This window comes from Chinchilla lanigera, unplaced genomic scaffold (genome assembly GCF_000276665.1).
Source record: "Chinchilla lanigera isolate Chin_1 unplaced genomic scaffold, ChiLan1.0 scaffold00122, whole genome shotgun sequence".
Lineage (NCBI taxonomy): Eukaryota > Metazoa > Chordata > Mammalia > Rodentia > Chinchillidae > Chinchilla > Chinchilla lanigera.
Genome location: NW_004955523.1, coordinates 1,546,078 through 1,562,160, shown reverse-complemented (window position 1 = coordinate 1,562,160; position 16,083 = coordinate 1,546,078). Strand labels below are relative to the sequence as shown.

At 43.8% G+C, this 16,083-nt stretch overlaps 1 protein-coding gene and 1 long non-coding RNA gene across 2 annotated transcripts in view; one reads left to right on the top strand and one right to left on the bottom strand.

Moving 5' to 3' along the window:
* Nucleotides 1–956: 956 nt before the first annotated feature.
* On the bottom strand, nt 957–12,087 carry LOC106147152. Its single transcript, XR_001231921.1, has 4 exons — nt 11,998–12,087; nt 11,514–11,693; nt 8,770–8,950; nt 957–1,338 (listed from the first exon to the last, which is right to left on the bottom strand). It is a non-coding gene; the product is annotated as an uncharacterized LOC106147152 (long non-coding RNA).
* Nucleotides 12,088–12,162: 75 nt separating this feature from the next.
* The window catches only part of Ptgr2 (prostaglandin reductase 2), a 30,232-nt gene continuing 26,311 nt past the window's right edge, over nt 12,163–16,083 (top strand). Inside the window, exon 1 of the mRNA XM_005409413.2 lies at nt 12,163–12,269. The gene's annotated coding sequence lies outside the window, so the exon portion shown is untranslated. The remainder of the gene's footprint in view (nt 12,270–16,083) is intronic.

Below are 16,083 nucleotides of genomic sequence, written 5' to 3'. Positions count from 1 at the left end.
TTTCCGGTCGCATCTTATTTCACCGAGCCGACTGCTGCCCATCTGTATCTCTAGTCCGGGGGTCTGTCTTGCACCCCAAACACCCGTCTACCTGCTGACTGTGGGCTGCCTCCATTTGCGTCTATTTATCATCGAGACCTGTTGGTTCTCACCTACGCGTGCCACGGCGTGCGCCTCTGTCTGCATTCCCTGGTCTACCGCCCTTGCTCAGCTCACCCTTGCTTTCCGCTTAGACTTTCTCTGGTCCGCTCCACTTAAAAGCCGTTCTTTTTATTCTATCCAGAGTGACCCCTTGAAAAGACAAATACGATCACGTTCAATCTTTTAAAAAACAAAACAACAAACTTTACTATTTCCTGCATTGTGCTTACACCAAATTGAAATTTCTTCTTTCTTTTGGGTTCTGGGCATCAAACCTGAGGCCTTGTGTGTGCTCACCATGTGCTTGACCACTGAGCTGTAGCCCAGTTCTAAGATACAAATATATGCCTTCCTTTTCTCCCTTCAGTATTAAGGATTAAACCCAGGGATTTCTCACTGAGCTGCATCCCAGCCACCTTTTTTTTTTTTTTTTTTTGAGGCCAAGCTTCACTAAATTACCCAGGCTCGGAGATCCTTCCGCCTCAGCTTCAGAGTGCTGGGATTACAGGTGTGCGTCACCACACCTAGAGTACAGTTGAAATTTCGTGACACAGCTGACAAAGTTCCACAGAAGCCCGTCTCTCTGCATCTCTCTGGATGCAACCCTTCCCGCCTGTCTCCCTCAAATTCCTTGCCTTAGTCATCCTGAACTTCTTCCAGCTGCTTCAGCATACCTCGCTTTCTCTTCCCTCGAGACCTGAATAGGTGAGGTCTCCACAGTCTGAGTTGGTTTTCATCTCTCACTGTGGTCCTTCCACCAACACGGGCTACTTTGCCCTGATGCCTTTCAGATTCAGCTTAGATCTCATTCGCACCAAGGTCGTTCCGCACCGCTCACTCCTGATCAGGTTCTCTTCTTATTTGCTCCCTGAATATCCTGTCCTTCCCCACTAGCGTAGGCCTGGAGATGCAGGACTGCAGCTGCCCGATCTCCTGTCCAGGCCCTCACCAGACCAAGCTCGGGGTAGGGAGCTCTGTGCAGGCCTTGCTCACTCCTGTGTGTGACAGGGCCCGCAATAACAGACGGTGGATGCTGTAATTATCCGCTCGGTGAAAGAATCAGTGGAACATTTATTGCTGCTCACTCTGCTCACTTTCGCACTGAGCATTTGGTAAACCTACCTTCCCAGTGGATCGCACATTTCCAAGGCTCAAGGACTGTAACTTGTATTTTTATGACATGTGACTTGTCGCCTTCTGTGGTGGTAAGCACAAAATAGATACCCGATCATGTATTAATTTGATAAATATCTAACACACATTTACAGCGTGAAAAGCAAAGGTCCAGTTCAGGAAGAGGGCGGCTGAAGAGAAAGAAGCGGGAAATGGGTCTGTTTTAAACTTCTTACTTCAAATTTTCACATAGGTCGTAAATGTAAATTGGCCTCAATCGCAGAGAAAATCTGATGGATTACTTTCGTAGCAAAGGATATTTGTTACATTTCCAGTTACTAAAGGACCAAGGAGTCAAGGTTTGAAAATAGGTTTCTGAAAACTCTCAACAAGGAGGAGCAGGAGGAAGAGAAGAGGCGGCCAGGTGTGTTGGCGCATGCTTGTGATCCCAGCCAGTTGGGAAATGGGAGGATCGCAAATTTGAGTTCAGCCTGAGCAGGTGAGTGAGATCCTGCTTCACAACTCGGAGGTATGATAGACACTGTGAAATGATAGGAAACCACTGAAGAGTAAAGGGCTTCCGGGATGTGGGAAAAGAGAAGGGAAAGAAGGAGAAATTTTGTATGTATGTATATACAGGATAGTTAACATGGTTGTTCTTCTGTCTTCTATTTCTATGCTGAAAGAAACTGTCAATGAGTCTTTGGTTGACCAGTATTGCATGTCTATATCTGTTTTCATGAGAAGCCACTTTGAAGGTATCAATATGTAATACAACCACCATTGTTAATTCCCTACCACTTTGTTTGTAACTCTGTATTGTCTGTATTGTGCTTGTGATATGTTGTAAAATGTTGTATGTCTGTTAATGTTTCCCTCCTTTTATCTTTAAAATTAAAAAAAAAAACAAAAAGAAAACAAAATAAAATTTTTAAAAAGGGGGCTGAAAATGTAGTTTAGTGGTAGAGTGCCTGCCTAGTAAGTGCAAGGCCCTGGGTTCAAGTCCCAGTACAGTACGGGAAAAAAAAGAAAAAAGAAAAAAGTGGGAAAAGCACAGGAGAAAAAAAGGCAATTGAATTCTACAGAAATAAAATAGCTGTCTCATATATTGTGCAATATGTATGCTTTGGCAGTGCAGGAACAGAAAGGTGTGTTTCCTCCCTCTGCATGGTACAGCTGACACTCCTGTAACAAAGACAGGTGCTGAGCATGGTGGCACATGCTGGTAAGGCTGAGGCAGGAGGATCACAAGTTCCAGCCCAGCCTGGGTGACTTAGTGAGACCTGTTTCAATGTAAAACCAATGTAGTTCAGTGTGACAGTCTGGGTTCAATCCCTGATACTACACAGACACACACAGACACACACAGACACACACACACAAGGAAAAAGCGTAACAAATTTACTTAATCGTAGTCTACATGACATGGATGCCTTCAGAACGAAGACCCAAAGACACAGGGAAAATGTCTATTTCCTACGCAGGTTGAATAAAGTAGGGACAGCCATGCAGAAATACAACTGGACAATAGGTACGATATAATAGTGATAGACTGAGGAAACCAGCAAGCCCTGTTTGTTGGAATCCTTCTTCGCCTCTCAGTTTTAGCCTTTTCTCCTCCCAGGCACAGAGCAACACCCCTCTGATATAAAGGAGGGTCTTCAACCTACTGTCGGGCAGGTCCTGGTAAAAAGGCGGAGGAAGACCGAGTGATGTTCCCAGGTTTTATAGCCTGCTTAGAGGAGAGCGGCTCTCGTTTCTGTGGCTTGCTTTGGGGAAGAAGCGTTCTGGTTTCTACTAATTGCTTTGGAGTTCAAAGTACCTAGCCAGCCAAAGTGCTTACTTTGGAGCTGTTGTCTGCTGAACTTCAGTAGCAGAGGTGAAATGAAAGCACATCCTTTCCTTCTGTTATATAATAATCATTTTAAAGAAGTCAAATGATGACTCTAATGTTAAAAGTTTTATTTAACTCATTAATTGATGAGGCAACAAGAAAGATATTACAGATAACTCTTGGATAATCCAAAGGCACCCATACGGATAATCAGCAATGAAGAGATTAATTCGCTTAATGGGTGTGACCCTGACTTCCTGGGTGAAGGGCACAGATCAATAGCAGTCTGGGAGCAATTTGCACTTGCATTTCCAGGAATCAGAATTATTCGCACTGTTATCAGTGTTTTGCCAAGGCAGAACTGTAGAACGCCTACGAGAGTACGAAAGATGAAATAACCTGCTTGACGGGCTACCTGCCTTCTTTTGGTCATTTCCAATCTGCTTTTGCTCACATCGATCTCTTGTCCATTTCAAAGTCTTTCCTAGCTCTTCCTGATATTAGTAGCCCCACAACTTGTCTTCCAACATAGAGCTACCATGTGCGAAGCTTTTCAGAAAAGGCTGCAGAAATATGAAGGGCTGTGGAGGATGACGTGAGTCACACAAATGTAAGGCCTCTGGGCGCCTCAGATAAAACTTGAGTAAATTAAGTCTCATTCTAAACAGATACCTGTGTGCTCTATAAGCCAATCTAACCTTTTTCTTTGTAATGTAACTCTGACTCTCCTGACCGCTTTAAAATAATGTATCTAGGGGCTGGGGATTTAGCTTAGCAGCAAAGTGCCTGCCTGGCAAGCTCAAGGTTGTGAGTTCGATTTCTGGTACCGGAAGAAAAACAAAAAACAAAAAAACAAAATAAAATAATGCATCTAGAAATGTACTTACTTATTTACTTTTTGACGTTGGGGATGGACTCCAAGGCCTTGCACATCATAGGAAAACATTCTATCACAGAGCTATCCCTTTTAAAAAGTTTTGGTATCATAAAATATTTTATGAATTTAAAGAGTTTACTGAATAACATAACAAACACCCAGGTACTCACTGTTCATTTTGAGAAGTACAATATTATAAATACAATGGTATTTGTACCCCCTGCCCAATCTTACTTCTCTTGGGGCTGGGGATTTAGCTCAGCGGCACAGTGTCTGCCTGGCAAGGGCAAGGTTGTGAGTTTGATTCCCGGTGCCGGAAAAAAACCCAAACAACAACAACAACAACCAACCTTACTTCTCTCCCTTCAGAAATAGCCATTCTTACTATGGATGGGGAGTTCATCATCCCCTTGCAGTTTAATGCTTTTTACAATGTAAGTTGCATCTATAGACAATGCATGGGATAGGATAGCTCTGCTTCACATGTTTTTAAACTTTATGTAAGTGTGCTGCTCTTCCCTCTGTAATGTGCTTCTCTCCCTGGATTGAACACCAGGGCCTCCTGCATGCTAAGCATATACTCTACCACTGAGTTTTACCGCTTAGCCCCTATAACTTGATTTTTCTATTCAATATTATGTTTTTGTGATTTTATTGAACCCAGGGCCTCACACATGCGAGGAAGCACTCCAACATGAACTATATCCCCACTCCTTGACTTTTTAATTTTTCTTTTATTTATTTATTGTGAAAACAGGGTCTATGTAATTCAGCCTGGCCTTGAACTCACCATGTAGCCCAGGCTAGCTTCAAACTCACAGCAGTTCTCCTGCCTCAGCCTCCCAAGTGCTGGGAGTACAGGTGTGCACCACCATGCCAGGCCTCTTTTTCTTTTTTTGAGACAGGGTCTTTCTATATAGCCCAGGCTGGCCTTTAACTCATGACAGTCCATCCTCAGCCTCCAAGTGCAGGAATTACAGATGTGCACCACCATTCTCAGCTTCTGACTTCTCTTTTTAATGTGTTATTTATATGGATGTTTTCTTTTTTTTTTTTTGTTTCTCCGGTACCAGGAACCGAACTCACGACCTTGCACTTGCCAGGCAGGCACTTTTGCCGCTGAGCTAAATCCCCAGCCCCTATATGGATGTTTTCTTAACTAGAGGACTTAGGGCTGGGAATGGAGCTCAGTTGTAAAGTGCTTGTAACATGTACAGGGCCATGGGTTCAATACCCAGCACCAATATAAATAAATAAATAGGTTTAAAAAGAGGACTTAGAAGCCAGGCACAGTTGGACGTTCCTGTAGTTTCAGCTCCTTGGCAGGCTGAGGCAGAAAAAAATCCCATGAGCCCATGAGCTTGAGACCAGCCTGAGTAACAGTGAGACCGTGTCTCAAAACCTATACACACATGGAAACAAAATCATAGCATCCCATATATGATCATTTGCACTTTGCTTTTTTTTTTAAACTTAATAATGTTTGCTGGAAATCTTATCAGTTCACAATGATCTTCCATGGTCTTTATTACATTTGTACAATACTCCAGATGCTAGATGTAACATAATTTATTCAACCAATTTCCTAGTCTGGATATTTACGTGGTTTCCAATATCTTACATTATAAATAATGCTGTAAAGCACATGTCAACCTCTGTCTATCTATCTCTCTTCCTACCTACCTACCTATATCTAAGCAAATTCTAGGTAATTTAAAAGAGTGGAATTGCTGAACTGAAATAAATGTACATATATTTTATTAGAAACTACTGAAATCACTGGGTGTGATGGTGCATGCCTACAGTCCCAGCTATGTGAGAAGCTGAGGTGGGAGGATCACTTGAGTCCATGAGTTCAAGACCAGCTTGGGCAACACAGTGAAACCCTATCTCAAAAAGCAAACAACAATACAAAGAAATTGTCAAACTTCCCTCATAAGAGATCCATTCATGTCTCGTTCCAATCAATCATAAATGTGAGTACTGGCTTCCCCGCAATCTTGTCACAATATATATTATAGTCTCAAGCTTTTATTTTTAATTTTTTGGTACCGGGAATCAAACTCAGGACCCTGTGCTTGCCAGGCAGGCTCTTGTGCCACTGAGCTATGTCCCCAGCCCCTTCAAGCTTTTAAAAAAACTTTTATTTATTTATTTTTGTCTTGAAAATGGTCTTATTGTCGAGCTTTTGAATTTTATCCAATCTTGTGGGTAAGAAATGGTAAGCTTCAATTTGCATTTCTCTTGTGAGTGAAGTTGATATTTAAAAAATACATCCCTATCCCTTCTTATGAATCATATATGTCTTTTTAAAATTTTTTAATTGGATTTTTGGTGGGCTTTTCTCTCCCTTCATTCAACTGTTAGAAGCTCTTTGTAAATTCAGGACATTGGCCACTGCTCTGATGTATATTTCAAATATTGTCTCCCAGTTCATCATTTGCTTTTTTTTGTTTTGTTTTGTTTTTCTCCGGTACCAGGAACCGAACTCACGACCTTGCACTTGCCAGGCAGGTGCTTTGCCGCTGAGCTAAATCCCCAGCCCATCATTTGCTTTTTTTGAGACAGAGTCTTGCTAGGTAGTTCAGGTTGGCCCTGAACTCACTATGTAGCCCAGGCTGGGATCCTCCAGCTCAGGATCCTCCTGTCTCAGCCTCCCGAGTGCTGGGATTACATCCATGTACCACCACGTCTGGCAAGAATTCTTTATTTTTACAGGAAAAAATTTAAGGTCAGATAATAAAAGAAACTGAAAGGTAACATCACCACTTTAATTGTACCACTTTCCCAGTTAAAAACATTAAAGTTCTACAAATGGGGCCTATGGTAGGTTTGTCAGAGAAGAGCTAATACTGGGATCTTTTCCATTTGCAGATGACCATATTCCTTTCCTAGACCCTTCCTCCCATGTGGAGGTTTCTCAGTGGTCATGGTGGTCCCACTCCAGGGTAGACCAATCTCTATCCTAGAAATTTGGGATTTTTCCCTTACATGGAGTACCTGACCCTGAATCCACAGAGGTGTGGATACACAGCTTATTGTGGTTTCTAGAAGAATTTCTTTATTGCAACCTGAAGTTTATCTTCATGGTTTCTTCTTGAATTCTGAACTATCTCTTGGAAATGTGGAGAAATTTCCTTTTTCTTTTTACTTATGCTAAATACTCAAAAATAAAAAAGATCTTATCTAAATCTTGAATTTATCTTATCCTTTATGCATCCCAAATTTATGTTCTCCTGGCAATAGGCCGTAGTCCTAATGATGTCAAAGCCTTTTAGTGGGGGTTCAGTTTAAGAAGATAAATGGGAAAAATGGAGTAACAAAAATCATAAAATTCCTTTACAATCAGGATGAGGGGATGGGCATGTAGCTCGGTGGTAGAACACATGCTTAACATGTGTGAGGACCTAGGTTCAGTCACCAGCACCAAAAATGTTTTAAAGATAAAAAGACTGCAGGTTCTACCTCGAGTGAGTTCTTCCTCTTCCTCTGGCCTGCTTGCTGTGGGAACAGCAGGATTTTAGGAACTGGATGTTGTTATTTACTTGCTGGCTCGCTTCACTGAAATGGCCTGTAGGAACTGAGGGCTTCCACAAACGCAACAGCCCGCGTGGAGTCCTGGGCCGCATAAGAAGGCCTGAAGCAAAGCCCTGCTCAGTCTTCTCATGAGATGGCAGCCTGACTGCAGGGACCCCGAGTGGAGCAACCCAGGCGAGCCGTCCTGGGTTCATTTACATCCTTCCTCTCCCCCTTTCCCTCTCTCTTTGTGGTGCTGGGACGGAACCCAGGAACTCACGCATGCTAGGCAAGTGCTCTACTGCTGACCTACGTCCCCAGCCCCCAAAGGTTTTTCTTTGAAGGTTATTTTCACATGGCATCCTAAGAAATCTCTAAACTTCTAAGGAGTTTTTCAAAGCTTCTTTTTGTCAAACTGAACTTTTAAAGGCAGATTTATATTATATACATATCCAGTCATGTTGGTAAGTTACAATATTTTTTCTAGTTTTTTGTGACAGTCTCTTTCTATGTAGCTCAGGCTGACCTTGAACTCACAATCCTCCTGCTGCTGCCTCCTGATTACTAGAATTATAGGTGTGTGCTCCAGCAACTGCTTTATGAATTAAGGTGTGTATGCTTTAAATTTGAATCTTTTTTGAAGTGGTTTTTTGACTCAGAAAGGTCTCTATCACTAGCTGCAGTGGATTTTCCCTTACATGGAGTCCCTGACCTTCAAGACCAGCTTGGGCAACACAGTGAAACCCTATCTCAAAAAGCAAACAACGATACAAAGAAATTGTCAAATTTCCCTCATAAGAGATCCATTCATGTCTCGTTCCAATCAATCATAAATGTGAGTACTGGCTTCCCTGCAATCTTGTCACAATATATATTATAGTCTCAAGCTTTTATTTTTATTTTTTATTTTTTGGTACTGGGAATCGAACTCAGGATCTCAGAAAGAGTTCATTCGAACTCAGAGTTCATTCCTCTTTCTGAGAATCATTTTGCTAATTTTGAAGACTGTGCATTTTTAAGGTCAAGTTCTGGATTTCAGTAGTCAGCATTATAAAGGAAAAGGAGGATGGCGGAGGCAAACTTTAATGGCAGAAGTGGAAGAAGAGGTTTTAGGCTCTTATTTAATAAAACTGAAATAATGACTTCACTGCACTAAAGTCTCTAAAAAGATCAGTCATGCCAATAGCAGATACAGAATTATGCTGCGCAATTTTGAGCTACATTATCTATAGTGACTTTAAGAAAAAGTAGAGGACAAACTTCAAGTCCAACACAAGATGCCTCTGACCATTTCAGTTCCAAACTTCTTGGGGAATTGCCTTGTGGTGGAGTCTAACTGCTTCCTCTGCCCAGTGCTGCTTCCTTCTTCCTTCCGTGTCTGATCCCACAGGTATCCCTCATGAACATATGTACACACAACTCCTCAGTGTTGGCTTTCCAGATAAGCCACTCTGTAACAGGAAGAAATGCTGTTTTGCCAAAAAGAAAAAAAGTATATTTATTTATGCCTGAATTCAGAATTTAGTTACAGTATTTATCAACTGTGGAACTAAATTCAGAGTAATAACAGTAATTTTTTAAAAAGGCTATAACATATTGCTTAACCCCCCTTATATAAAATGTCCAGAAAAGGCAAATACATGAAAACAACGTAGAGTAGTGGTTGCCAGAAGTTAGCGGAGGGGCGGGAGTGACTTCTATTGGGTATGCAGTGCTAAAACATTTTGGAAAAATTAGCTCTAGCATATTTTGTTTTGTTTTATTTGCTTTAAGTTTTATCAGTACTAGAGATTGAAGCCAGAGCCTCATGCATGCTAGGCAGGTGGTCTGCCACTGAGCTACACCCCCAGCCCTTATAAAGTTTTATTCTGAGACAAGGAAAATTGCCCAGGCTGGTCTCAAATTTGTGATTCCCCTGCCTCAGACTTTTGCATAGTTGAGATTACAGGCGTACACCACCAAGCTCAGCTAGCATAAGTTTTTGATGTATTTCCTATGAACCTGAGACAAATCTATCCATATGAAGGTCTAATAATCCACTTATCTATGCAGCCTACAGCTATCAAGCATATTCTTCTAGGCTTAATTTAATAGAAGGTCCTGGGAAGTTGAGGAAAACAAAGTCAGTAATACACAAACCCAAGTATCATACCAGTGAGAAATGAGAAATGAGGACTAATGGGGAGGTGGGTGTGGTTTTCCTTTACTGCCTTGTTGTGTTATTTCTCTAGGATGTATGTTTAGGTTTACATTTATGTCATTATGAACAATTATCACTTCCGTGAAAAGATATTTAGCATCAAATTATGGCTGATATTGCAGTGAGTGCTATACACTACTCAGGTTGCGTACCCTTGAGTCCCTTTGTAGTAATTTGCAATCTCACAGAGATGACTATACAGGAAGTCATGTGAAGTCATTTTAATTTAAAAAATAATTTAGCAAATAAATATACAAACATCAGAGCAAATGTTACCACGCTTGAGTGAAATATATAGCACAGCAGTTTTGGATACAGTAGAGATGAGAATAATTGACACGTGTCTCTAGTTAAGTCTGGGAAGTGATTATTTCAGAAACTGTTTGAATGATGGAAGAGGCAGGATGAAGTCTGCAGAGAAGGAAAAGAAAGCAACTCCAAATTTATGGTGAATGCATCAGAAGGGTGAGATGCTTCGACCAGGTAGAACTTGCTGCTCTACTTGTTGGTTACTTAATCTAATTTAATGTTCAACTGATTTAACCTTAGTTTCCTCCTTTGTAAAATGAAAATAAGAGGGTTGTTTTGAAAATAAGATCATATAGGGGAAAAAATTACACAAGGCATTATCTAACTCAAAAGAGATTTCTCATAAATCTCAGTAATCCTTAGTGTTAGAGAAACCTTAGAAGGAGAGCAGAAAAACCGGGCATGGGGGCACACACCCCTATAACCCCAACACTTAGGAGGCTGAGCCAGAAGCATTGTTGCAAGTTCAGGGTCAGCCTGGGCTACATAGTGAGTTCGAGGCCAGCGTCAACTACACAGGGAGACCCTGTCTCAAACAAAACAAGAAATAGAGGAGAAACAAGGTTAAAATATACTTGTAAATCCTCCACTCATTCCTTGAATTTTTGCAGATGGAAACTCATTCTAGGGCTGGGGATATAGCTCAGTGGCATAAGCGCCTGCCTGGCAAGCGCAAGGTCATGAGTTTGATACCCGTTATGGGGGGGGGGGAATCAACTCATTCTAGGGAGAAAAATCACACTTATTACAAGGAATTCACTAATTCCAGAATCAAGAAAGCCAGAACTAATTTAACACTGTAAGGTTTTTGTTTTGTTTCGGCTTGGTTTTAGTACTTCAAAAGACTTTGTTTTGTCTTTTTGAGACAGGGTCTCACTGTGTAGTTCAGGCTGGCCTAGAGCTCACTTTGTAACCCAGGCTGGTCTCAAACTCTCACCGATCTTCCTGCCTCACCCTCCTGAGTGCTGGGATTACAGGCATAAGCCACCACACCCGGCTGAGACTTCTTTTTAAATCAAATTTTAGAATACCTTTATTTTCTATTACTTTTAATCCGAGCATTTTCTTTTTCATGCACTGGTTCAAATTATTATAATAAAAGGTTATTGCAGGTCTCCCTACACGACAGACAAAAAAGATGAGGTACAGCCTGCAATTCTGCCACTCAAGAGGTTGAGGTAGGAGCATCTCCCATTCCGGACCAGCCTGGCCTACATAGCAAGTTCAAGGCTTGTATGGACTATACAGTGAGGCCTCTGTCTCAAAAAATTAATTCCTGCCTCAAAGTATTTGCAAGTCCAGCATGGTGGCACGTGTCTGTAATACCAGGACGCTTACAGGCTGAGGTGGTAGGGTTGTACATTTCAAGCCCAGCCTGGACAATTTAGAGATTTGTCTGGACCCTGTCTCATCATTTAAAAAACTGTAAAAAAAAAAAAGGCTGGGGCTGTAGCTCAGTGCAAAAGCGTCGGGTTCAGTGCCCAGTACCGCCCCCCCCCCCGGTTCTATCCAGAAGCCTCTACCCAGACCCTTGCCCGCGCAGGGAGCTCCGTGCCAGCCGTCTCTTCGGTCCTGTGCTCCGTGATTTGTGCTTGTGATTGTTCCACCCAGCCCGGCGTAACGGAGGCACCTGCTATACTAATTCACGAAACCGAGAAATCTGCCCGCATCAGATACTCCAGTTTTGAGGAATTCGGGGCGCTCTGGGAAAAGAAAATACTGAATCGTGCCCTAGACGCGCGGGAGGGTTCTGGCCCCGGCACCCTCCCCGCCGGCGGACGTGAGCGGCGGGCGCTCGCGGTCAGCCCCCCGGGCGCCAGCGTCCCCACCCGCAAAGCGAGCGCCCGCCCGCCGGTCCCGCCCGCGGCTCGCGGGGCCCGCAGCGCGAGGGAAACGCGTCAAGCGCGGCTGCATGCGGACGCCCGGGCAGGCCGAGCAATGCGCTCTCGGCAGGCGCGGGGCCACAAAGCACCGACCCTGGGTAACCTATTAACGCCCTTTGCTCACACTTGTGACTCGTCTTTCGAAACTCTGTACTTCCCCCACGCCTCTCTGGAACATAGCAAACACAGAGGAGGGAGAGACAGGGGGCGCGGCGGGACTCTGCGCCTGCGCAGTGGGCTCGGAGGGCCGCGCGGCCCCTCGCTTCCCGTCAGATCGCGCGAGATCTCCCGCCCTCGGCCTGCGCCGCGGCGAAGGTGAATCCCGTGGGTCGCGGGTGGCCGCTGAGTGTGCGGCGCCTGAGGCAGCAGCGCCCGACGCCGAGTAAAGCTCGCGCGGTAAGGGAGGAAAATTGGAGTTCGAGTGAACCCCCGGCTTCCCCTGGAGTAATGGCGACGCTGGTGTGGCCGCCTGGGACCCCAGCATGGGGCGTGTGGGAGAAGTGGTCTGACGGCGCGCGGGCGTCCAGGCGCCCTGGGGCTTCGCCCGCCGCGTGCCCGCCCGGGCGGGGGCTCTGCACGGCGCGGACGCTAGTGTTCGTCGCGTCGGTGCCCACAGTCTGGAAAGTCAGTTTGGCAGTCCGAACTAGAGACTGACTGTGAGTCCTGCGCCGTCCGTGCGCGTGGCGGACAGCGGACGCCGGAGAGCGAGGCGCGGCCCCGAGGGGGCGGAGCCGGCGGGACCCGCAGTCCCTGTAGACCTCCGCGGCCGGCCGGTCCCGAGCGGCGTGCGGCGGAGGCGGGGCGCGTGCTGAGTGCCTCTGCACGGCGCGCTCGGCGCTCAGGTCAGGGGCGCGGTGTGCGAGTGTGCGTCCCCCTGTCCATCGCGCGCCCTCTTCTCCTTAAGATTCCCACCTGATCAGAACCAGGACACTTAACTCTGCTCTTCCTCGTGTAAGGATCTTTCCCTTACACGGGGCTGCAAGGGAGATTCTCGACCTGCTGCTTATGAGCGGCACCAGAGAAATTTTTCAGTGGATCATTCATCCGGTATTATTTTGTCGTGTTACCTAGCGCCAGTTAGGAATCCGCTGAGTATCATATCTGACCACTAGAAATCAGATCTTGAACTTGGTGTATCTTATTTTTGATGTTAATTTCGTGATAAATCAAGTCCCTTATATTTTCAGTGTGTTGCTTGTTGTGCTGTTGAGGACTATTGCAGTTATCTGCATTAATTACTTGTATTTGGCGCTTGAAATTTTTGTAATACAGAGGGAGAGAACTAATAATGTACTTTCCATTCTAATAAGCAATATTTGGAGAAATCTACAGTTATGTGCACTTTAAAGAAATAAAACATACTGTTGAAAGTAGAGGATAAATATAAAACCTCATTTGGAAATATTCCTGTGATTAAAAATATAATGCTGTGTGTGGTGGCTCACTCCTGTAATCCCAGCACTGGGGAGGCTGAGGCAGGAGGATCGTTGTGAGTTCGAGACCAGCCTGGGCTACAAAGAGCTCAAGGCCAGCCTGAACTGCATGGCGAGACCCTGTCTCAAATAGACAAAAAAAAAAATAAGTAATAAAAATGTAGCCATCATAGGGTAATTAATAACCAGGATGGACAGTTTGTAAGCACTTTATTTGGAAAAACTTTGCTTTGTAACCCTTACATCACTTACACACATGGTGATTCAGTAGACATTTTCCTAGTGGATTTTATACGGTGATGAAATAGGGTGCACACATCATGACCCTCAGGGTTTCCAGTTGAAAAGAATCGAAACAGAATCTAGTCAAGCCCCCTCCCTCCCTCCCTCCCATCGCAATGCATGCCTATAATCCCAGTACTCGGGAGACTGAGGCAGGAGGAATGCTGAGAGTTCAAGGCCAGCCTGAATTACAAAGTGAGATTCTGTCTGTTGATTTTTTGTTTTTTTTTTTTTGTTTGTTTGTTTTGTGTGTTGCTGTGTAGTGCAGGCTGGCCTCAGACTCACAGCATTCCTCCTGTCTCAGCCTCCTGAGTGCTGGGATTACAGGTGTGTGCTACCACACCTGGCGAGACCCTGTCTCAAAAAACAAAACAAAAAAATCAAGCCGCCAGATCTGTGCAACCAGTCACAGGTATGGGGAGGAGATAGAAAAACAAGCCAAATAACACTTGATAAGGAAGCAATCAGAGGACGTTCTGTAGACAAGGGAGTGAAGAAACCAGGCAATGGCATGACACAGATTTCAGTATGTAGCATGTGAATTTTGAATCCTGATTCCAATGAATCAGCTGTTAAAAAATATCTTTGAAGCAATCAAAGAGATTAGAATATGCACTGGGTGTTACATGATGGTAGGGAGTTGCCTGTATTATTAATTCAGTAGGTATAATAGTGTAATCTCTGTTATCGGAAGTGTTCACCTGGAGGATTTTTGGGTGAAATGGGATGAATCTGGGATTTTTTTTTTTTTTTTTAGGGGGGATTTGTTTTAAGGGAAAGCTGGAAAGTACAGTTTTATCTGTGCAGCGCTGTGTGCAGAAGCAGAGAATGGGTGTTGAGGCCGGCCAGTCATGTTTGCACAACTAGGGAGACTGTAAATATATCCATTACAAAGTGGAATGAAGCAAGTAAGATGTATTTCTGTGTTCAGCATTCTCTTTTACTGAATGTCACCAGCATCAGACATTTAGCTCTCCTGCTGGGGATCTGTTACGGCTTGTATCTAGATCTCCCCCCAAAGCCTCATGGGATCATAGGTGGGGCTTTTTCAGAGGTGGCTGGATCTAGAGTGTGTGACACTGGGATTGATTCATGGTGCAATGCCAGGATCAAGGGTGCTGGGATGAAGGGTGTGAGTGCTACCCTCCCCAAGTAGCCTGGATTAGATGTAAGGGATAGAAAGAGCTGTGATCATCCCTTGCTTGCTTGTTGCTTTGCTACCTTCTGCCTGCCACAAACTGTTTCTCCTCTGTAAAGCCTGTGTGTCATGCCACCCTGCCTTGGAGCCAGCTGAGTATGGACTGAAACCTCTACAGCCTGGGAGCTAAATAAACCTTTCCTGCTTTAACTTTGGGTGTCAGGTATTTTGTCTCAGCAGTGAGGGAGAAGTAACTAAGACAGGATCAAACCAAGGGCTTCGCAGATGTGACACAAGCACTCTATTACTGGGCCACATACCCCAGCCCTAGTATTTGCAATATTTCTTAACCAGTAGAACCCTTCTGTAGGACAGGGTACCTGCAGGAGAGTTGGCAGTCACTGTAGCTCTGTATGTAAAAGCTCTGTCTGGGGGAGGTTTTGCAGAAAGAGTAGAAAATGTGAAGAAATAGAGATCTGGAATGAGGATATTTGTGTTTCAATCCCAGTTCCTCTCCTTGTCTGCATTGTGATCTTGGGCACAAATTCTACTTCAACTCCCTTTGTAAAAGGAGAATAGCAGTACACAGTCATCTTCCCATACCACTGAGGACTGGTTCTAGAGTCTCACGCCCTATGGATACCAACATCTGTGGATATTCAAATCCCTTGTATAAAATGGAGTAATAGTTACACATAAACCCCACATATCTTCTTACATTCTTTAAATCATCTCTAGGTTTCTTATAAACCAAATACAGTACAATGTAAATGCTATGCATGTAGTTGTTAGGTAGTTGTATTGTTTAGGGGATAATAATAAAACAGCTGTACATGTTCCACGGAGACTAAATATTCTTTGAAAATATTCTCAATTTACAGTTGGTTGAATCTGCAGGTGTGAACTGAAGGATATGGGACCCTGGCTGTATTTACATATGTAATTCTGTTATAAAGAATAAGTGATAAAACCTGTGAAAATTCTCTGTAAATTAATAATTTCATTATAAACAATACATTAAGCAAGATTTGAAAAAGAAAAAGATCTGCATACCTGTAGTCCCAGTTACTTGTGAGGGTGAAGGGGGAGGACCTCTTGAGCCCTTAAGTTTGAGACCAGCCTGGGTAGCAAAGTGAGAGACCTCCACCTCAATGAAAAAAGAAAAGAAAAAGAGAAAGAAATAAGAGACTGTTCTATGATGCTTGCTTAACATTTTGGGCCATAGAAAGTTCGGTTCAATAAAGGATATTGTATCAGATACAGAGAAATACAAAGAAATTCAAGGATCCTGCCAATTTAGACTAGCTCAGTGGAGTCATGTGTAAATGAAATTAAGATGGTTGTTAAATGTATAAGT